We start from the raw sequence: 24,608 nt of genomic DNA on the forward strand, positions 1-24,608 counted from the left end.
TCACACTCCATTCTTTGCACTCAAGATAAGACAGATCTCCTGACAGTCAGGGCTGTTTTAAAACAAAAGAGGCAGCTTTGGGAAGGAGCTCATCATCTTTGGAAGAGTCTGAGAGCAGAATGTGGGGACACTATGCATATGGATATGGGTCAAGAAAAGCCTTGGCAGAGGATGTGCAGCCCTCTGACAAATCTGATGTGCTATCCTCCAGTGAGTCCACCCTGGCTTCTCCTGATGATGTAATTTTCCAAACAGCTTATTCTCCTACTTTGGAATTAGAAGTCCCCCAGGAATGACATTTTAGGATCCTGATTTCTTTTTAAAATAAAACATCTTTGCAGATGTTCTTTATCTCTCTCTATCACTACCAGTATTGCCCTCAGGCACTCTGCCAGGGCCACCTCAATTCACAAGAAGAAAGGTAGTGCACTGCTTGTCTTTCTGGCTTTCTTGGTCCACTAGGACATCATGTTATGCTCTCTGGCTCCCTCTTTAATCCCTTTAGATTTTTGGCAAATCATTGGCTAAAAGATTATGGGGGACGGGCCTCCCTGGTGGCACAGGGGGTTAAGACACAACCTATGAAGCTTACTGCAGCCACTGCAGCATGAGTTCAATCCCCGGCCAGGGAGCTACCCACATGGCGCAGCAGACCTCTCCTGTCTCGCCCGCTGCTCCCCTCAGCAGTGTATTTCATCAGTCTGCCTCTTCTGTTCCCTGCTCTGTCTCTGGTGAATCCTCTCACCCCTCACACCTCTGTCCTGTACCCCCTATTCTTGTATGCATAAATAAATAAATCTTAAAAAAAAAAAAAAGATTATGGGGAAGGTAAACCTATGGGCACCAAACTGTAATTGTTCTCTCCCTCCACATCTACTTCCAAATTCTTCTGAAGCAAGGACACAAACTGCTGCTAATTCGGGGCAATTACAGGATTGACAAATTAAACACATCCCCTTTGGTTTCCCTAGCAACCCTCTCTGAATCACACAATGAGACAAAACTACTGCTCTATGTAATAGAGTCCAATTTTACAAGAAGTCCAACTATATAATCCACAGCAATTACCCACCCTGGTGGGACAAACAGTACTGAGAAGGGAGGCAGGATTCAGCCCACTGGGGTCAGATCCAGAATAAGAACATATCAGAAGGCACTGGAGCTAGTGCCCCCAGCTGAACAAAGGATTCTGAGCAGTGTCAGGGAAAGGAGGGCTCCAGTGCTCCTCAGTAAAACGGCAGGCACAGATCAATTTGAGGCTAGGGATCTACTTGGACAAAGCAGAGACACACTGAGGATCCATGCAAGGGCAACCAGCCAGCTCGGCAGGGCTTGGCTGTGCTGAAAGGGTCAGGAGAAGCCATTAGCAGGTGGGTGGGGTCGGGGAGGATGGGCAGGCTCTCAGCTTTTTATCAGCGCAATAAGGGGCTAGAGCTGTCTATCCCATTTTCAACCCCTCTTCCAGCTCTTTTGAGTAACAGGACTTTTTTGGCAATTAAAAATTAGTCATCTTGGGCGGACCTGGTGGCGCAAGGGGTTAAGCACTGCATTATGAAGCAATCCGCAGCCTCTGCAGCACAAGTTTGATCCCCGGTCGGCCAGAGAGAAACCCACATGGCGCAGCAGACCTCTCCTGTCTCACCCACTGCTCCCCTCAGCCAGTCTGCCTGTTCTATTCCCCACTCTGTCTCTGGTGAATCCTATCACTGCACCCCCCTCCGCATCTCTGGCCTGTACCCCAGCTCTTGTATGCATAAATAAATAAATCTTTAAAAAAGAAAAAAATTAGTCATCTGTATAACCATAGATGAAAATAGCAGCTTTTTTGGTAATTGGGTTGGAACATTTAAAAATGTCCTGCAAGCTAATGACCTTCAATATGGCACAACCCTGACCAAGTTTAGACCTTGATATGGAGGATATTGGTGTGATGGCACAGACAAATGAGAGGCACTGGCCTGCCTCGGACCCAGGAATTCTGGAGAAAGTCAGTTATGGGCCCCCAGGCCCTGGACTGGGATCCATCTGTTTCTCCCAAGGGAAAGAAGAAACAGGTTAAAAAAAAAAAAAAAGCCTCCATCCTGCACACAGCCATGTTAAAAATGAAAGCCCACAGTTGCGATCCCTTCTACAACCCCACCGAAAAGAGAGCAATTTCCTCCTTTGGAAGAACGGAAGGACTAGTAGAAAGGTAAGCAGAAGCTATTTTCCCAAAAATTCTTATTTTATAGACTAGAAAGATGCAAGAGGGGAGAAAATGGTTCTCTGAAATACTGGGTAGGGGTTTGAATGAAAACAAGCTGCTTGGCTTCTGGCAGATGCTCCTAGCTTCTCCTTGCTTTCCAGAGAACAGACATCTGGTCACCCACAGCTCTGCCTGCAGAGAGCCCGCAGCAGCTATGAAGAAGGCATGTACTGTCACCCACACATAGACAGGTTATAGTCCCTTTGAAAATTAAAAACTGCAATAAGATATTTTATTTCTCTGCAATGGCAGATTTGAGGGAGTTGTTCAATTGTTAAGGGTATAATTTTTTTAAATTTTTCAGTATTTCCCACTATGACTGAACTGTAGAATGCTACCATTGTCCTTGTAAAAAGAAGAGAGGATACGTTTATAAGCCTATATTTTGCAAAATCCCTTGCTACCAGTCTTTCTGAATTGGCACCATTAAGAAACTCATTCCAGATTCTTTGCCTTTCTAGATTTCTTGTACAATACTGCAAAATTCCTCATTTAGTAACTAGCACTTTAAAAATGGCAAAGCCTGTCATGTATTGTATTCTGGGCAGTGAACACATATTTATGTAAGGGCCAGAGCGAGAAGACACGGTGTTCTGGAACACGATATAGTGAGTGGTTGGATTGGGTTCAACCCCTTGTCCGTGCTCCGCTGGAGCTATTTCATGTGCCCAGAGTGGCTGAAGCAAAACCTCTCTGGGCTGGAATAACATATGGCCTCATTTCTTCAGAAAGTGAAGGAAAAAAATCTCTCTCTTGGCAGGTGGCTGATGCATGAAATAATCATGGCAATGGTGGTTAATACTTATTAGCCCCTGACTCTGTGCCAGGCACGGGGCCATATTATTATTAATTTTTAAAGATTTATTTAATTATGCACACAAGAACTGGGGTACAGGCCAGAGGTGTGGGGGGTGGGGTGAAAGGATTCACCAGAGACAGAGTGGGGAATAGAACAGGCAGACTGACTGAAATACACTGCTGAGGGGAGCAACAGACGAGACAGGAGTGGTCTGCTGCAACATGTGGGTCACCTCCCTGCAAATAGCTTCACAGAGTTTTGTCTTAACCCTTTGTGCCACCAGGGAGGCCCAGCCATATTATTATATTATTTCATTTAACCTTCATAGCAATCCAGACATGGTGCCATCACCACGTTACAGATGAGGAAAATGAGACCTGGAGACTCTTATGTAACTTTGTGGGTGGTCTCACAAGTAGAAACTGTAGCAGAACTTAGTTGGTTCAGAACATTTAAATTCTTGCCAAAACTTTTATCCCCTACTTGCCAAAACCATCCCCCCTCTTACCCAAAGTGAGAGTTTTATTTAAAGGAAATCCACTTTGAATTTGCATATTCCTTGAGTATTTGAATTTATGCATTACTCACACTTGATTTATTTTACTTTGCTGTCTGTACTTAGGGAAAAATAGAAGTTTGGGGAGGAGGAGCGTGGTTGCAGGAAGGTGTAATTTTGGAACCCGAGGTTATTCTGGGTAGGAGAGATAAAAAGACCTTCTCCAGGGGCTACTAGAGGGGGAAAGGAGGGATGGGATAGTAAAGGAGGGAGGCAGCCCAGTGATCTATGATGGAGGATTATGGGTGCATTGGTGGTGGGGTTATATATATGAAGAGGTACGAATCTGTGCCCCTAAATCATACACAGTGTTAAAAACCAATGTTATGTTAATTAAGAAAAAGAAAAAGGCCTATTCCCTGCATACCCTCCCTAGGCAAGCTCCTCCAACCATGATTATTGGAAAAAGCACCAGGGTGGAGACAGGGACCTGGATCCTCTAACTTAGCCATGTGAGCACCGCCCCTAGACTTCCACTCTCTGGCTGCAGTTTCTTGCACTGTACTACAAGCAGGTTGGAACTGATAATTTTTTTAAACATAGTCAATTTATTCTCTTTAACCTATAAAGCAGGGTCTCTGGTCACAGTTTTGCCATGAGGTCCAGGCTGGGGAAGGGGGAGTTAGTCAAGAGGCCAAAACACATATAGGGTCTCTTTTAAAATGCCAGGGGCAATGGGTGGTGTTGGGGCTGGCAGGGCTTCCACTCCAAGCTGGGGTAGAGGGAAGGAACCCAACTTCTCTGAAGGCACCCAACTAGGTAAAGTTTCTCCTTGAGCATCTAAGTTTGGTAATTTAATCCCACTTCACTGAGTGAGAGAAACTGCCAGAAAAATCTGTTTTCTTTTGAGCAACTTGTTTATTTGTTTCACTAAGCTTATTTAATATGTACAACTTTCTCCAATGTGCTGCTTTAAACACTGAATTTCATCAATTTATCTAATCCTCCCAATAGGCCTATGTAGTAGGTATTACAGATATTATCTTGATGACAGCAAGGGGCTAAGCACACAGTGATTTTACGCAAGGTCCCAAAGCTAGCCAGAGGGAAGCCAAGTTGAAACTAATTCCAGAGTCCTTGTTTTTATCTTGCTTTTGTTTTGTAGACAATGGAATTGTGTAACTGAGCAAACATGGGGTCTTTAAATTGACAACCCAGGTTACTTCTCACATTTAGCAAGTGTACAAGCCCTGGGATTAAGTGTTTTAGGTGTTAGGTTTACCTCCCCATACTTCTCCATGAATATGTTTCTTCGCAAGTCACCAAAACACCTTTTTTTGGAAGATGGTAAGAAATTAAAAAAAAAAAAATAGGAAGATGATTTATTGGCACAAGCTTGGAATCCTCCTAAATGTCTTGCTGTATCTGCTAGTCCTTGTGTTAATCTTTCCCATAATTTGGGAGGCTGGGTGGGGGTAAGGGAGGAGCTCTATCTAAGATGAACTAAGTACAGGTTGTTAGCAAAAACAGCTATACTCTCTCAGGAGAGTTAGAAAATTTGTTGGAGGTGGGAGGATTCACTGTTGCAATAACAGGGTGCGGGGGATGCCATTGGAATTTACTGGGCAAGGAACAAATCTTCTAATGTCCTGCAATGAGAGAAATAGTATCACATAAATTTCAGGTTCCCCACTGGATATTTATGTAGGGAAAAATCTCTCTAGTTACTAAACCCCAGCATTTAATTCCATTTTACATATTAATGAAGAGGATATTTTGCATGGATTTCATCTATACTGAATATTCCAGGAATGCAACTCCCATGCCAATAAAGGGAAGCTTGCACAGTGTTTGTTTCGGAACTTTACAAAGAATTGTTCATCACTTCCATCAGCAACAAATAGTCCCTCATCAACGACATCGCTTCTGAACAATTGGGTTGGGAACTGAAATGGCAGGCATGTTGATTTGAATCAACAACAGAACGCACCCGTATCAGTTTTGCATTCGTAGCCCTCACATTCATACTGATTATACTAGTATACACACACAACATGCTTCTTTAGACTTTATTTCAGGATGTTAAAAAAAACAAAAATTATCAACAAATAAATGACTTGAATATTATCTCCTCTTACAGCAAACGTTTTTAGTAGTGGTAAGAGCAAGCATGTGCCAATTTCATTGTCTCCAGTGCAATCATGCCTGAACATTCTAAGTTGAACTGAATATTTTATTATACATAAACTTTCCCTTATTACTCTTTTCTAAAAGTGGATGTGATTTACTTAGGACAAATCCTAGATCCACAGAAAAATGCCTTATATTTCCACATGCCAAGAGATATGTTATAGCAGCCACTTTTACATTTTTAAATGCTTTAAAAGCTACATTTAAAAAGATAAAAAGAAATAGGTAACATGTAACTTGTATTGTCCACATAAAACTTCAAATGAATATATTATAATTTAAAAAACCAATACATAAAAAAATATATTCCAATGGAATCAAGCCAGGTTCTAAAGTATTTTCAAGCTTTCTTCTGCATCAGAATCACCTGAGGGAACTTGTTGACCTGCAGGCTCCAGTCCCACCTATAGACTGATCATGTAGCTGTATGCTGGGGACTTAATAAGCACCCCAGGTGATTCCAATACTGGTTATCCAGGAACTTTCAGTTGAAAAACACCCCAGGACTCGGATGAAGGCATCAGCCTTGCACAGAAGAAAGAGAAGACTCTGCAGGTTGCGTGTGGACCAGGTACTGGCAGAGTTTTGTCTGACGGCCTTCTTTATGAGGTAGGAGATGATATCCTCTGTAAACAGTGACTATTTATAGCAACAGGATGCCAGGAGAAAGCAATCAGGTTGGGAAAGGAAATGGTAGGCATGGGAGAAGTGTTTGTATGGGATAAAAGGAAGGGCGTCTTAAGCAACCCTGGTGCTGTAAATCAAAAGTCATTAGGCAAGAGATACCATCTCCTTGGGAAGGGTGGGGAGCACAGCAGCCACTAGCTTTTTACAGAGCTTAAAAGAAGAGGGGGGTTATAGTAATAAAATAAAGCAGATTCCCAAAGTTACAATTGTGAGATTCCTAACATCACCACCAGTCTCTACTAGAGAGGCAATTTGGTAAAAACAAAAACAAATCTTAGAGCTAGCCAGGCTTCCTCGCCTACTTATTAACGTCTGTGTGCCCATTCTACTTATTTGTAAAACAGAGAAGGCAACTCAGACTCCTAGTAAGAGCTACATGAGTTAATACCTATACAATGATTAGAACAGTACCTGACTCATGGCAAACATGCCAGTGAGTGTCGGTTCATTTGCATTCCACAAGCCATACCCTGCTTGAATTTTACACAAGTGAATTAATCCTATTTCAAATATACAGACTTCAGTCCTCATTTTACAAAAGAAGAAACGGAATGTAAAAGGAAAACACATTGTTTGCCTACGTCCGTATATCTGGTAGGTAAACAAACAGGAACAGGAGACAAGGCTGCATTTTGCTGAGGGTCTATTCTGTGCCAGGTTTTGAGGAAGGTGCTTTTAACATGGGAGGTCTTAGCACATATTTCCCCCAATTATCAATTGAGGATATTGGGGATAGAGTGAAGGGGCAGGCTATAAAGAGGTGGTGAAAGCAGACTGGGGAGAAGTCAGGCTTGCTTCAGAGCTGACACTCCTCAGTGGCTTCCATTTTTCTCGAAGTCTCTGCATTGCCTCCAGATCACCCCGCTGCCTCTGAGTGCTCCATGTGGGCACTTGCTGGCATCGTTGATGGAATCAGAGATAAATCAATGTCAGCCTTGTCCAAACCCGCATAGCTTTGTGGAGAATACAATAGAACACAAGTACATAGAAAACTTCAATACAAGGTGAAAAGGTGGTCGGGAACCTTAGGGAGGGAGTCCTTTCTGGTGGAGGAGCCATTTGGAGGTGAACCTTGAAAGGGAGAAGGTCTGGTGCCTGTGGGTAAATGGACAGGGACGGGTTTGGGCAGCAGTGATAACATGAGGTGAGTGGGGATGCAGACATAGGAAACTGCCAAGAATATCCATTATTATACCAGTGTGTGCAGAGTTGTGAATGGTTAGTTCAAAAAGGATTTGGGGTCTGTTTGCAAGGAACTGGGAATATGAAGCAAAAGAGTTGGAACTTTAACATAAAATCATATCGTATACAGTGTTTTGTAATTGACTTTTTCATTCATTATATTTCCTTGAGATTCATCCAAATTGTTGCATGTATCAATTTTTGGGGAATAATATTGTGTGATATTGGCATAACTTAGTTTAATGATTCGTCTGTTAGCAGAGCTGCAACTGGGTGCTTTTCATTGTTTGGCTTCTATGAATTAAGCAGCTATAAATATTTGTGTACAAAAGTCACACACAAAGTTTGTGAATGTTATGTAAACATAAATTTTCACTAACAGTATAATCCTAAAATAATCTCCCCACCACAAGATCCTTTCCTTAGTCCATCGGCAAAATCCATTTTTGCCTTGTAAGGTAACATATTCACGGACTCTAGAGACTAGAATATGGAGCATTCAAGGGGAGAGAGACATAGGTTATTATTTGTGATTTGGAGAGTGGCATGGACTTGAAAAGCAACTCTGTCTTTTACTAACTAAGGACCCTGAAATTCGCCCCTCTCTCCTCTTCCATAAAATGCGAGTGTCAGTAGTAACTACTTACAAACATTTGGTAAGGATTTAAGAGACGTGTATTGCCTGGCACTTGGTATGTACTCAGGACAGGAGATACATTGGGGATTTCTATTCCATTTTTCTATTTTATGGTATATTCTGGAACCTATAAACACTTTATCATTCCAGGGTCCTCTAAGATCACAATTAAAACAGAAATGAATGTCAGTGGTTACTCTGTACCATGAAGGTACTAAGAAGTCATCAATGATGTTCAGCATAACTGAGCTTTTTTTGGAAGAAATGCAGATTAATGTATTTTAGAGAACTTTGCTCTGGCAAAGATTGAGCAATATGGTCCTGTTATGTCTGGTAACCCATATATTCCAGGATTTGTCATGATCTGAGTTTTTTGAGGACTATAGTTTTACTATGTGCTTGATCATTGGCAGTAAGAAAACTGAAGTGTTTTTTCTCATGATATAGAGAAATGACAGAATCTCATACAATGACAGAATCTCACCACACCATGAACAAGATTAAGAATGACTTCCTGGAAAGCCATCTTCCTAGAATAAAGAGTACCAGGGATTCAGGGCTGAAAAATAAACCCTCCCCACTCCACCCCCACTTTTAGGTGGTTTAGAAGCTTCCCTCAAACCTTGCCAGAGCTACTAGATGTCATTTCTAGTTACCAAAACCTTCTGGCTAGCATGCTACCCATACACTAAAAAGATTTGTAGGCTCAAATTTTTTGTAAACTTTTGTTTCAAAAGAGCTGTCATCATGTTAGTGCTAACAGTCAGGTCGGATCTAATCCTCTAGAATCACTTTAAGATTCTTCACTTTTCTCATCAGCAAAATAATGGCAATGTGTATAAAAGCAAATCCCTAATAACATGGGGAAGCCCCCTTCCATGGTTGACTTCATATGTCAGTCTTAGGAGCATGCCAGGTGTATTCCTTTGGTATGTTCAAAGAAAGGTTAATCACTCAGGTGGGTAGGGTAAGAAACCTTTCCCAGTGTGAGAGGCATTAGAATGTTTCTGAGAGAATGTAAAGTGTACATGGAGGCCTTCTGGTGGCCTAGGGGTTAAATCTCAGCACTAGGCCTGAGTTTGATCCCGGCCAGGGAGAAATCCACATGGTGCATCAGACCTTTCCTGTCTCACCCATTGCTCCCTCAACAGTGTATTTCAGTAAATCCGCCTTCTCTGCTCCCCACTCTGTCTCTGGTGAATCCTCTCACCCCCTACATCTCTGTCCTACACCCCAGTTCTTCTACACAAAATAAATAAATCTCCATTTAAAAATAAATAAAGTGTACATGGGCATTTTATAGAGAGAAGACCCTCTGAGGGGAAGTTGGAGAGAGAAGTTAAAAGCACCCTTGAGCTTATAGGGCAGTGTGGGAGGGTCACTGTATAGAAGTTGACATAATAACCAAATAGATTTTCAGTGAAAAGTACCAGGGTTGTAACGTATGCATGATAACTATAGTTAACACTGCTGTATGATAAATATGAAGTTGTTAAAGAAAGTAAATCCTAAGAGTTCTTGTCACAAAGAAAAAACATTTTTTGTATCTATATGAAATGATGGATATTAGCTAAACTTATTGTGACAATCATTTTACAAAACTTCTAGGTCAAATTATTATACTATATACAGTAGATGTATACAGTGCTAGCTCCATAATATCGCAATAAAAATGGGGAGAAAATGAGACACACCAAAAAACTATTTTAAGAAATGGGAAGTAGCACAGCAATGCAAAGTAGTGTTATTTTGTAGCTAACTTATTCAAGCCAGTTATCATTTATTGAACACCAATTGCCAAATTACAACTACAAATACCAGCCTATCCTAGCTGGCATGAAGGATGAATAAATAATGCAAAGGAGGAAGTTTCAAAAAATAGGAAGTGGTTGCTGAAGTTCTTACTCTGATAAATAAGACATGAAGGACAGATATATCTATGAGGTAGAGAGGCGAAGAGAGGGACAAGAGATACAAAGATTTATTTCATAAAATAGCTGTAAGCTGAAGAATAATGATTACAAAAGGGAGGGAGTCATGTGCTTCTCACTGGGACAAAGAAGGAGCTAAAGATGGAAGGGGTGGACTCAACCCCTCCCAACTTAAGAGCTTCCATTAATGTCTCTTGTTGAAGCTGTCATTTTTTCACATTAGCATTTAGTCCTGTTTAAATATTCTTGAGATAATCACAGTAATTATTCTAAAGCTATGATTCACATAACTAATATATTGGGACTGGCTATATGAATTTTAGAGCAGAATCAAGATTCATAATCATAGTTATGTTTTCTTATTCTTCCAAATTAGAGGCAAATATCTTCCATCTCTAAACTTCCACAGTATTTATCTCTTACATTTGTACTCTAGTGTTGGTGTGAACTTGAAATACCTCTAACAGACTATGAATTCCTTGAACAGAGGGACCAAGTCTCTTTTCACTGCCTGATACATTGCCCAGACCAGGTGTCACTAGGTGTATTGAGTGAATGATGGAAGAATGAATGATTTTTAGATAGAACTAGCCTATTCCTTCACTATTTATTCTAGGCATTTCTGTGATGAATGAGAATGTCTACCCAAAAGTAATTGCTAAATTGGAAATATCAGGGGAAAATATTTGACCACATTTTAGAAGCACACAAGTTTTGGCAATCGGTAAGAAACCAAAGGCCATTTGAATCACAAGTACAAGCAACTCACCCTGTCAGGAACTCATGAAAGTTTCTGAATTTTTCAGTCCTGGATGATTTTCAAGAGCATTCCTCCAGCCTTTTTAGAAAGTTCATCGGTATGTTCTATGTGCTAAGTGAAAGTTAAAAAGGATGGACCTTGAAAAATGGATTTCACCTTCAGGTTGCCAAAAAGAAAAGGTAGGGTGTCCCATAGATAGAAATAGCATGAGCTATCAAGTATGAGGGTCAAATCTTACACAGGAAAGTGAAAATTCTGGCATTGTTTAGAGCATATTATATCGTGAAGAGATATTTATGCTAAAAAAGTGGTTTTTGTTTATCTGCAATTCAAATTTAATTATCCTGTATTTTTATTTGTTCAATCTGACAAACCCACTGAGGTTCCCTCATCTCTACTGCCTCGTTTCTCAAGGCCAAATATAATTTCTTCCACTGAGTTAGTTTTCTGTTTCTCCTGGTTAGGAGGCATTTCTCTTTGGCAAGATGGGGGTTTGGGGAAAAGCTCTATCTTTAGTGTTGAGAATCTCAGATCAGATGGCCAGGATTTATAGTTCATCTCTGCTGTTGTCCAAATTGTGTGATCCAGGGTTTTGAAATATCTCTCTGGGCCCCAGCTTCCTCTTCTGTACTCACTCTATGGGGTTTATTAAGAATTCAGTAAATCCTATACACAGTGTGTAACATGCGTTCCCTGCATAGTCTCAATAATCCATCTGTCCATCCATTCATCCGTCCATACACATTTTTCAGTACACTCTATACAGAAATGAAAAGTTACAGGTTTTACCCTCAAGGCACTTGTAATTTAAGTGTACACAGAAGTCTACACAATTAAAATAAAACTAGTTCATCCATATTTATGTCTTTCTGGACACCTTCTGCTAATAATGAAAAATCTTGAATTTCTTCCAACTACTTTTCTATGTTTCATACACAGAAAGTGAAGAGATAATTAAGGAAATACATACTACAATATCTGCCAGAGATAGTGAAGAGTTAGAGAAAAGAAAGTGAGGCAGGGAGACAGTGTCTGGGCTAGGATGTAGCCAGCGGGTCAAGTACGGCCTCTCTCATGACATGATATTAGAGGAAAGACATGATTGAGTTGAGCATGAATCTTGGTAATAACTGGGGCCAGGGAATTTGTAGCAGGAGTTCAGTCCCTGACATGGAATGTGTTTGCAGCTTCAAGCAAAAGCAAGAGGGACAATAAACCAAAATGGCAGCAATTAAGGAGGACAGTAGTAGGTAACAAGGTCAGGAGAGGTCAGTGGGGCCTGACTGGACTTTGGATTTTTTTGTAAGTGTGTGGGAAACCATTAGAAAGTTGAAAGCTGGATGCAGACAAGATCAGGAGGTGGGTGGAGGGGTGATACCCCCCCCCATTACCTCACCCATTGTCTTGTTCATTAGTCTCCTAGTTCTTCTAAGACTTCTCTCCCCTAGACCCCTAATTTATGCTCTTCCCTCTGCCTGGCTCTCCGATCACTTTTCTCATGATGGACTCCTTACCCTCCTGGTCTCATCTTCAACTTTATCTCTTCTAGGGGCTGACTCTATTCCCTGTATCTCTCTCACAATTCCAGTCTTTCATGGCATTGATTTAGATCCACAGTATTTGTTTCCTTTCTTTTTTTTTTTCCTGTTTACTTTCTTGACTACAATTGCCAATTTTTGTTTATTTGCTTACTAAACATCTATCTCCCCAAATAAAATATAAAATCTGTGAGGACAGGGGCCACATGTTCTTATTCTCCACTACTTGAAATCAGTTTTCTCCCAGAATCTGGTCCAGAGTAGTGACGAATAACCATTTGCTGAGTGAATGAATATCTCTGTACTTACCACGATTTCTCTCCTATGGCTTGGCAAACCTGTGTCTTTACCTGAAATTATAGAATTTCCTTGCCACACTTGTCATCTGGTAAGTGTGTACTTATCCTTGAAGTCTTAGCTGAGTCCTTATTTCACTGAGGGAAAGCTTGCACCTTACACATAGGCGCGCGCACACACACACACACACACACACACTTTGCTAAATCCATCTATAATTTTTTCTTGCTTTTCCAGCACACTTTATTCCTACCTGTCAAAAGACCTCCCCCTTTATATTATGACATCTCTTTATATGTCTCTCTTACTATGATAAGTCCCTTCAAGATAGTGGGCAAAATTAGGTCAATTTGGCAATCCCTGCTTCTGGCATTGCCCTAGCACATGGAGGTGACCCATTTATGCTTAGGAAATGAGTGGATGCATCTTAAAATCTTCTTTATGCACTGGTTGCATCTGTGATCAGATGAAACATTACTCAGACCTTGCAGTTAAATTAGCACAATATTATTTACAGAGCTTTATGATTTTTAAATGAATCTTAAATTCACTAATACAAACTCTTGTACTTTTAGAGTCACTTTCCAATGTGGGATCCCATCACACCCCGCCTCCAGTTGTATAAGTGGTGTATTTGCAAAGTCTTGGGCTCAAAGAGATTCAGTGCTGACTACAAATATACTACGTTTGCTCTCAGATGTCATCATTAAGCAGCATTTACTGCTGGGGAGAGCAGACCCAGGGTGGAAACAGAAGAAGTCAGAGATGGAATGAGACTCCACTCAGCATAAGCTCTCAAACTAGACAGCCTAGTGATTTTTCCATTACAGCTGCACACAGCGAGACCAATCTCTAATTGGCTAGGCGATAATTATCCTTAGGCTGGCGGCCAAAGCCAAATGCTGACTCTACCCCAGCCTGGCAGATGGAGCAGGTGCACCTCAGGGTGGGATTATTAAATTCATTAGAGGTTGGGCTGCTGAGCCAAGTGGTCAGTTCAGAATGGTGCTTGCAGCTCTCTGTAGCCCCTCACACTGAGTCTCCTGTGACAGCACAATCTTTGGCCAGCCTGACAAAACCCTCTCCCCAATTGCCTCTCTCTGCCTTAACAATACCTGGCAGTGATAATGAAGTGTAAGAGAAAAAGCAGGCCAAGGAGACAGACTCAGGGCTAGGATGCATCTACTGTGGCCAGGGAGGTCAAGTTCATCCCCTCTGATGAGAAGACATTAGAGGAAAGACATGAACTCATTGAGAGCGAATCTTGGGGGCAGAGCATTCGTAGCAGAGAGGAGAGTAGGAGTTCAATCCGTCATATGGAACATGCTTGCAGATTCAAGCAAAAGCAAGAGGTATAAGAGGGAGAGAGAAGGAGAGAGACTCTAGCCCTGGATTTATACCATATTTTAAGTGTGAAATTAAAAGTTAGAATCACAGACACAAAGAAATATGGAGTTTAGAAGGGAACTTAAAGATTATTAGTTATCATGCTCACCAGATACAAGACAATAAGGTGCTCACACACCCACTAGAAATCCATTCAGAGTAGCCCAGTGCTCCTGACTGCAGCCTGCTCAGCCCTGAACAGTAATGCCCCCAGGACTGCTTATTGAACCCCTTTTTCCAGTTCCCTGGATGTACTCCTCTCTCATTAAACACCTCAGCACCTAGTACAAAGACAAATCCTTCCCATAAACGGCACTCTCCTATCCTAACACTGATGTGTAACAACATACTGCCAGGCCAGATTAGGAATCAAACTTTTAAATGTGCAGGACCCTTCCAGATAAAAACCTGATGAGTCCCCAGAGAAGCCTGTGATGGAAGCATGTTTCATACCCCAGGGGTAAAAGGCCAGTGTTCTGAAAGTCCCATAGAAAGCTAGACCCTTATTAGTCCCCCAAAGCCAAGATAGCCCCTTGTCATATTTCAAGACATATGAAAGGAGTTTCGTGTACAACTAAGGACAAAAGCAACTTTCTTGTTCAAATAAGGTATATTTTATGAGATCTTCAGGGTCACTTATTTGACCAGTGACCTGAATACTGAGCTTCAAAATCTGTGCAGCCAGGCCCAACACACAAGCCCTAAGCCCAGAGGTCCACGCCCTAAGCCAAGAGAAAAATAGATCCATGTATAACAAGAGCCCCAGTTCAATCTCTACTTTTAGAGCACAATGAGGAGGAATCCTGGGTGAGAGTTCACATAACAGCAGATTCTAGAAACCCACTCCAGGAATCTGTTTTCCATCAAGCAGAGAAGACTAAACATGCTTACTGGCTTACAAGCAAAATTATTGAAAACTGCTTAAGAGTCACCCCAAATTCCACCTCCTCAATAGCCTAAGCCCCTGTGTCTCTGCCTCCTCTGCATATCCCTCTAGGACTGTTTTTAAATACGTGCCTATCTGGCCCTGTGGTCCTTAAAAAAAAAAAAAAAAAAAAACACCTATTATGAAGCAATGTTAGTAATGCACCAGAAACAAATTTTTACTGTGTTACTTACTCCTAAGTGGTTTGGAACATGTATCAGTGGTCATGTATCCACAGGTAAGAGTTTGAATTCTGGTTTAGCCCCTTCCTTATACAAATTGTTTAATCTAGTAGAGGCCCAATGTCCTGATCTACAAAAGAGGGATTGAAATGCTTATCTCCTTGAGCTGTCCTAAGGTTTAAGTCAGATGATGCTTAACGACAGATGAGTAGATAAGAAGATGTGGTGTATATATACACAATAGAATACTACTCAGCTATAAAGAAGGTGAACTCTTGCCCTTTGTGACAACAACATGGATGGACCTGGAGGGGATTATGCTGAGCAAAATAAGTTATAAAGAGAAAGACAAATACCAGATGACTTCACTCATATGTGGGATATAAAGAAACAAAGTAAAGGAACAGACAAAACCAATCAGAACAAACCCTTGGAATCTGACTGTAGAAGTGAGGCTACCAGAGTTGGTACAAGAGACAGGGTCTCAATGGACTATGGTGGAGGACTATGAGTCCTTTGATGACAGATGTGATGTGGTAACTTATATCACAAGAGGTGTGACTTACACCCCTGCATAATATAAAGTGTTGTAAATCAGTGTTACTTAATACACTAACATTTTTTAATATAAAAAATTTAAATGTCATATTAGTTCAATTTTTTTTAAGTAAAATGCCTTTAAATTTATTTGATTTTTAGTGGGGTAAACTTTTTTCCCCATTCCAGATTCTAAATGGAATGTAATCCACACACAGAAACAATTGTAGCCAGAAAGCTTCCAAATTCAGAATTTTCAGATTCTTCACACCCTATCCTTATTAGGAAGCAAGAGAGTGGCTCTTTTCTTCCACTCACAGATGGAATTAATTCTTTGTTTTTCCTCTGTATTTCACTGTCTACACACATATTTGGCCAGATACTGAGGAGGAGTGTGAAAAGGCAACATCAGAGCAGATCTGTGCTGAGGGGCATGTATGCCTCCCTGGGACACAAAAATTTTTCCTCTTCATGATTATAAAAGTTATTCTTTCTGAGAAAGAAATATGATTGGATATTTTCTAAAAGATTTGACTTGCATGGTTGTTCTGGCACTGGAAAAGAAATCAGTAACTCCAAAATAAAATATAAATGTTCTCAAAGTCATCGCCTGAAATTTTAAATATTTTGTATTTATGAGGACTTTTGGAAATGATTCCAGTTCACCATTGTGTACTGGATGTTATTCTCCTATATTTGATACCAATTAAGCAAGAGTTGTGATAAAAATGACACTGCATGTATAGCACAGTAATGAATACCCTTAAATGCTGAGAAGGGACATTTAGAAGTTGAAGGGTTGGAGTATTAGAATGATCAGGGCGATCTCTGAGGAGGAGGCATGGAGTACAAGAAGACAGTCATTGGGAAGAGGATACATTTTTCCTCCAATTTAGGGATAATTAGGGTTAATTAGGTTCCCAGAAGGCTGGCAGCCTGACTTAGTCTCAGACTAGACACCAGAAGAGCATTTTCTGACTCATCTGCCACCCCAATAAAAGACAGATGTGTAGATACTGAAATTGCTGACCCACAGACCCTAAAGCCCACCCAGCAACCCCCTTACCCCCATCCCAAGCCTCACAGGGACTTTTTAATATCCTGTTCTTAACTATATGCTGACAGCCCAGGATTCACTGAAAACACTTGAAGAAAGTCTCTAACCTGAAACCTAGAGACCCAAACAAAGAAATACCAAAAATAAATAAATAAATAAATAAATAATAAAAAGGGAATTTGTAGAAAACAGGTAACGTAGGGAGACGTACTTAGGAGAAAAATAGCTATCTCAAAAAGAAAGGACCATTATTGTGGCTACAAAATAAGAACAGGTTATTTTTATAGGTAATATTCATAAAACAAAAAAGAGAGCTTAGAAATCGAAAAAATAAAGTACTGAAAGTTAAAAAAAAAAGAATTGCTAGATACCCAAAAAAAAGTTTACATGAAAAATGCTTACCTTATGGCATAACTGTGAATAAAATTTTGGTCACTTTGATGTAACAGGTATTATAATATGAATATTTTAAGAGGATGGGGGAACTAGGTTTGTGTGTGTGTGTGTGTGTTTTCCAGAAGGAGATAAGAACTGAATCCTCATCTTCCAAAGCAGGAAGCCAAGACTTAATATCTAAAAAATTGAGATGTAGTCATGTAAAATGTGGTGATAAATAACCAAGAAACTTGTAAACAGGCTCAAAAGAGTTGTCTCTGTGTAGTGGGAACGATTTGTTTGTTTGGGCCTAGTTGCTGACAATCTTCCTTTGATAAACTCAGTATGGATAATTAATGTTTTAAACCATGTACATATAATTTCTATTTGGAAATTAAATGTCCTAAAAGGCTAAATAAGTACAGCAGTTGGTACTGTGTTTGGCACATAGTAAACATTTTATACAACTTCATCAGTTCTGTATTTTATGATTCATACTATTTTAACACTTTGAGTGTTTTTTATAATACTCCAGGATGCCTTTTGTTTTTCAAAACTCTTTAAAGTAGCAAAGATATTTATTGGAAAAATTTAAAATCATGCTTTCCAGTGAGACTTAAGGTGGTATCCTGCACTCTTTGCAACCAAGCCATCTTCACCTCCCCGGCCCCTCACCAATGAACCCAAGTCAAGGACGTGTTTGCTTCCATTTGCTTAGCCAGAGTCCAGAAAGAGAAGCATCTGGGTAGGGAAGGGAGGAAAGCAGCCGGTCTTATTCATATGGATCTAATGTACCAGCTGGAGTTTCTAAATTGACAGATGAGGCAACAAAGATAAGGGACCACAGCGTTCAGCATCGGTCAGGTAGAGTTGGCAATTTGAATGCTTTATGCACATACACTTAATTTGCTTCCCTCATCCTTCTAAAAGGCAACTCATTAACACCTCAATGCTGATGGCTCACATTCTAGACTCTAACTGAATGCACATTAGCATAATGAAATGTGTACTGTGGTTGCTTCGTGGAAAAGCTGCCCTATTTATTCAGCTACCCTGGAGAAAAGAGAGATTTTTCTTGCAGTGGCTGCTATTAAATACCTTAGAGCCTTAACATTTCAAATGCTGCTCATTGATGCCCCCTTGTAACATTACATGCCCCATTCATATGATAATGAAACTTTACATAATGTTGGAAGGACAGATATGATTATTGTTCTCAACTGGCAAATGAAAAGATTGAAGTACAGAGATGATCTGCTAGTCACAGAGCTCAATAAGGAAAATCAGGAAATCCTACCTTGATTCCAAATCTGAAATTCTCTTCAACACAGAACAGTTCTATTGCATTTGTTCAGTTCCACATAGATCTAACTCAGCAATTTGAACCAGCAGACAGGAACATAAAACAAATATTACATATTGAGATCCCATAAAGAGGATATTAAGAATAAGGAAGAGAATATATGGCCCAAGGCCTGAGACAATTATAAAATACCCAGTAGAGTTGACTGATAGGCAGCCAATTCTCTGAAAGAGAATCTAGGTTGGGCACCAAAGATTCTTCTCTGAGAAGCCCTGGTATTGGGAAATTGCAGAGGGAAGAGCCACAAGAATCACCAGGCACAAACCAGGGGGTGCTGGGAGAGGAGAAAACAGACTTTGTCTTTCAGGAGTACATTTATCCAATGGTCACAGCTGATAAAGATTCTGCTGCAGAAGCCAGGCTCAACAGGAAAGAGAGCCACAATCAATTTCAGTGCCTGCAGAGGGCCCAGGAGGGTTTTGAAAGCTGTGGCTGTTTGTCATGCCAGGGCAAGAGTCTCTGTCAGACACTCCTTCTGGAATGACAGAGATGTCCTTCAAGCCAGGGAAGGCGTACAAGTCTTGTCAGCCAACAGGGGGTTATTGAACAACCACCCCACCGTGGTGTCACTCAGGCTTGAATATCCACCTGAATCAGCAATGGCCTCACAGAAATATACAGTGGAAACTCACCCCTATTATTGTTAATTAGGGAATGTGGAGTGGGGCCCAGAGGAAGTATTTTTTTAAAGATTTATTTATTTATGAATATAAGAGCTGGGGTACAGGCCAGAGGTGTGGGGGCGGGGGTGAAAGGATTCACCAGAGACAGAGTGGGGAATAGAACAGGTGGATTGACTAAAATACACTGCTGAGGGGAGCAGTGGGAGAGACAGGAGAGGTCTGCCATGCCATGTGTGTTTCTCTCTGGCTAGCCGGGGATCGATTTCATGCTGCAGAGGCTGTGGACAGCTTCATAGTGCGGTGCTTAACCCCCTGTGCCACCAAGGAGGCCCAGAGGAAGTATTTTTAAAAATGCTAAAGTTTATTTCCATGTTCATTAAAAACTGAGAAAAAACATATCACCTTTTGTGTGTCGTGCATAAGCATATGTGTGTATGTTATTACCTCCTTTTCACCCCACCAATGAAGGAGGGAGACACACCCTACATAACTCTGGACAGATGAGGTCCACAGCAGGTTATTAGCCATGTCCACTCAAGCCAGGACAGGAGGACAGGCCACCCTGCAACCCACACAGGAAGTGTGCTCAGGAGCTCAGCAAACCAGCAGGAGGGCCAGGTTTTACAATGAGGGGAAGGTGACCCTGGTTCTTGCTGGAAGATGTGACTGAATTGTTTGAATAATTCTGTGGGTTGTCAGGAAGCCCATAAGTGTGACTAAGAACCTTTTCTGCTCAAAGAGCAGTGGAACAACATTAGGTCTCCAGGGGCCTTGTGAGGCTCAAAGATTTCCAAGCAGCACACGAGATGTTAAGCCTTCCTACAAAGGCAGGGAGGGCCAGATAGCCACAGTGAACAGGCCAGAAATGGTAGTCAGGGATCAAGTGGGAATGAAGAGGAAGTAGACTGTTACTTACAGTGATAAACTCGAGGACGGATGAAACAGGCAGTCTTCGCTTCACCCATGAGTTGTTCGCTTCCTTGTTGAAAGCAGGAGAAAAGTCAGTGGAGTATCACAGCAAAAGTTTATTCAGAGCAAAGCAAAGCAAATCTTTATTTGAAGCAGAAGAAACAAAGCAAAGCTCCGGTAACTGGGAGGGGACTCAAAATTGAGTTGGCATCGGTGGGAATCAGGAAACTGCTTTATCTATTGGCTTTGTTGTTCTCTCTTCTGGGAAGGGGGTAGTTTGCCAAGGGCAGCTCCGGAGTTTTGTTTTTTTGCAGCTGCTGTTCACTGACCTTAGCACCTTGGACGTTGGCACCATCTTCTCTCTTAGGCCCTGCTTCCCTCTCTCCCTGCAGCTGTCTCCTGACATTGACCATTCCCTCATTTCCCAGCACTTGCACTTGCTTCTGTAGGACATGCAAGGGAGGCATGATCATTTGATTTCTATTTTTGAGGGGAGAGCCCAAGTGAAATAACATCTAGCCATGAGTGTGAGGGTGAAGGGGAACTGATCATATTCACATCCTCCTGACTCCAGGGCCCAAGGGCCTCTTTCCAGGACACCAGAATGCCTCTCCTTAAAGAGGACTTTCATTTATTAGCACAATGCTTCACACAGAAACTCAAAAAATATTTTTGGAATTACTTTTCTCTCCTAGAATATGTTTAAAGATATGTGATAAGGCTCACCCAAAGATAAGACATGCAATAGTCATGCTTGTAAGGAAATGGAAGGCTTGCTCTATCTTCCTCCCTCCTCCCCGCCTCAAGGTCATATTCCACTGGGGGGGAATGAACAAAATAACACGGAAAAAATGAATTTACTGACACATGCCCTGAAGGACATAAGGCACACTGAGAAAACCAGAAGAGAGAAAGAACTGTGTTGAATAGGGAGATAGGTAGACCCTTCTGGGGAGATACCATTTAAATTGAAACCAAAAGTATGAAAATGAACCCAGCATGTGAAGAGTAGCAGGACCTCTGTTGTAGGTAGAACTGATATGTACAAGGATTCTGAGGCAATAGAAGACTGGATTGTCTGGGATAGTGACTGACAAATCACATATGGGGTGTGGAAATCAAAGGAAGAACAGACAAGCAGCAGCAGCAGAGGCTAACAAAGACATGCAGAACAGGGCTAGGGGTTTGGGTTGTTTTCTGAAAGCATTGGTAAGGTTGATGGATTTCAAAGCAGAAGAATGCCATAGTATTTTATCTTCTAAGATGACTCTGGCTGACAATTGTGACTGACAGATTACAAGGGGAGGAGGACCAGAAGAGTAAGACGCACCCATTAAGGTCTTGATGGCAAGTGATAATGATTGGTGGCCCCTCCCAGGTGACAGTGGAGGTGGGAGCTCTGGATAGCCTTGAGATATAAGCATGTTTGGAGGTAAAATCATCAGGAATTGCTAACAGGTTGGATGGGATCTGCATAAGGAAGGAGTCCAAAATGGTACCTACAGCTCTGGTTTGAGCAAATAGATTGATTTTGGTGCCATTTTTGGAAATGTAGAAGACTATAGAAGAATGAGGTTCAGTAGGTAGAAAGTAAGGGCTCTCAGGCCATCCAAAAATTAGTAACTTGCTTGAGGTCACAGAGCTAGTGTCAGAGCTTGAATTAGAATTGATGCAGTGATTCCATCATATTTGTGAATAAATCATTACAAATTACTGTGGTTTAATTTTGGCAAAGAGGGAAATAAATTCATTATGATTTATAGGCAATTACATTGAGCTGCAATCAAACCTTTGTTCTTTTGGGAAAAAAACCTACGAAAAAATTTTAAAATGAGGAGAGGATTGCTAGAACTGTCCATCAACAGACACTTAATGACCAACGTTTGCAGGTACAACATTGCTAGGCACATATCATTACCAATATTCACAAGGTACGGCTCCTGACTTCAAATAAATAATTCAATTGTTTCAAATTATTGTGTGCCAAGAGATGTTAGTAGTTGTTACACAAAAAAGTGGGCAAGCAACCAGTTAAGCAAAAATAAGCAGATTTCTATATTGGGTAGCTTCATAAAGACTTTACTCAGTTAATATATACTGTGAAAATCTGGAGGTGAGAAATGTGCTTTATAGCACCTTCTAAGCTTATTTGACCAAATAATCTTTGTTAATTCTTCATTTTGTAACATATTTGTGTTTCATAGAACAGCATTTGGGAAAAGTTATCTAGCTGGAAATATAGGAACATGAGGCTTACAAGCATGAAGTTTTCTCTTCAAAAAATCATAAGTTCTGAAATCCTAAATCTATGCTACAGTAAAGCTACCATTCAGATCAATAATAACAACAACAGTAACTAACATTCACTCAGTTGTCATTCTACAAATATGCACTGAGCCTCAAACATGTGCCAGGCACTGTGCTAAGAACTAGGGACACAAGTGAGAGACAAGGTATGTAACCAGGAAACCTAGAATCCATTGAAAAAAATGATGTTAAAACATCCTAGACAAGTGCAGTTAGCAGGGGTGAGTTGGGCATCCACCAGCCCTCCATCTTTCCCCCATTCTGCTTTAGAGCCTGTCTGCTGCTGAGTCACCAGCTCCTCTGAGCAGCAGGTTATGGTGGGTTTGGAGAGAAGGCAAAGGCCATTCCCATAGTGGCTACAGGGGAGCACTGACACCCTGCCAAGTAGCTTGGAGGTGCTTCACAATTTTCTTTCTCTGCCTAACCAAGATATTTCTGAAAGAGAATCTAGCTTTGGGACCATGAACACCTCATCTCCACACCACTGATTAGTGGCTTTCAGGATTTGTACTGATAAATCCAAAGCTGCTACCTTCCATTCTCTAAACATCTAATTTTTCTTTTTTTCAAGATCTGTTTTCTTGGCAACTTTCAAATATGCAAAACAATTTTATTAACTGTAATTACTATGTGTACATTATATCCCTGGCACTTAATTCTTTTATAACTGGAATTTTGACCTTTTGAACTCTGTGATTCATTTCACCCATTTTTCAATACCACTGACAAGCCTCTTCTCTGTATCTATGAATTCGGTATTTGTTTTTGCTGTTATTAAAGTCCATGTAAAAATGAGATCACACACCATTTTTTTTCCCTCTGACTTATTTCACTTACCACAATACCATCAAGCTCCATTCATGTCATCACAAATGGCAGATCTCCTCCTTTTTGTGGTTAAATAGTATTCCACTGTGTATATAGTCATGCATCACTTTAGTAATAGGATATATTCTGAGAAATGTGTTAGATCTCATCACTATGCAAATATCACAGAGTGGAACTACATAACCCTAAATGGTATAGCCTACTACTCACCTAGGCTGGATAAATGTTATTATATTATATATGCAGTCCATGTCAACCAAAACATCATGTAATGACTGTGTATGGATTTACTAAATTTTCTTTATCCTTTCATCCACCGATGGAAACTTAGGTTGTTTCCATGTCTTGCCTGTCATAAATAATGTTGCAGTCAACACAAGGCTGATCATGTTTCTTTGAGTTAGTGTTTTCATTTTCTTAGTATAAATAACCAACAGTGGGATTACTGGATCATCAGGTGGGCCTGTTTTTAATTTTTTGAGGACTGTGATGTGTCCAAGTGAACTTAGTAAGAGAGAATGTGCCGGTGCCTGTTAAAGACCAGGAAACAAGGGCTTAGGCTAGCAGAGTTGGGAGTAGAGCCCAATGAAAACTTGTGATCGTGTTATAACAGCTGGAATATGAGTTGTGAGGTGAATGCCACTGCAGAGCTTTGCTGCACCATCTCTGGGTTCAGCCTTAGGGCCTTGTGAAAATGTCTCATTTTGAAGACGAGAGATAACAAAGAAGTGAAGTCTGACCCCAAGTCACACAGAATTGACTGCAAACATAGGGCATGAACCCAGGATGTGAACCCAGGTCCAAACAAGTTTAGAGCCTTTTCTCTAAACCCAATCTGTGCATCAGATGACTGGCATGGGGCCTACGCTCTGCTCACATATCTCAGTGCTGCTGCAGATGGAAATCAAACATCAAGAGTCACCACCTGAATGAACTATACTCTCCTAGTGAAATTAATTGTCAGTGCTTTTTAAAATGAGAAGCAAACACGAAAACAGTTTCTCCAAAGGTTAATTAATTCAACTCAACCTGACAAATACTTTTTGAGTGTCAGCTTGGCAACAGACATATGTTTAAATGCTATGGGGGTGGGGGAGGGAATAAAGCAGAAAATACTCTGTTGGTGTTCTTAAAGAGTTTTTATCTGTAGGTGAAAACCAGTGATCAGAACTGGGCCTCTTTAATTTTTTTAAATGACTTGAAGAAAATGTGAATGTTGTCCAAAATGAACACTAGCCAGGCTGACATTTCACTGCACTCAAGTGTCAGACAGCGACACAAATGCCCAGTTACCCAGCTCTGTCCCGCCTCACCATGGTAACTGCCGGCCTCCTCTGTCAGATGCTCTGTATGT

The 24,608-nt window shown here is 40.9% G+C and overlaps 1 long non-coding RNA gene across 1 annotated transcript in view; it reads right to left on the minus strand.

The window, feature by feature from the left end:
- Window positions 1-20,269, minus strand: part of LOC129145170 (uncharacterized) — a 54,700-nt gene extending 34,431 nt beyond the window's left edge. Inside the window, exon 1 of the long non-coding RNA XR_008550340.1 lies at window positions 20,127-20,269. This is a non-coding gene — a long non-coding RNA (uncharacterized LOC129145170). The remainder of the gene's footprint in view (window positions 1-20,126) is intronic.
- Between the last annotated feature and the right edge of the window lie 4,339 nt (window positions 20,270-24,608).

Source organism: Talpa occidentalis, unplaced genomic scaffold (genome assembly GCF_014898055.3).
Source record: "Talpa occidentalis isolate TD23 unplaced genomic scaffold, MPIMG_talOcc4v2.1 talOcc4.9, whole genome shotgun sequence".
Taxonomy (NCBI): Eukaryota; Metazoa; Chordata; class Mammalia; order Eulipotyphla; family Talpidae; genus Talpa; species Talpa occidentalis.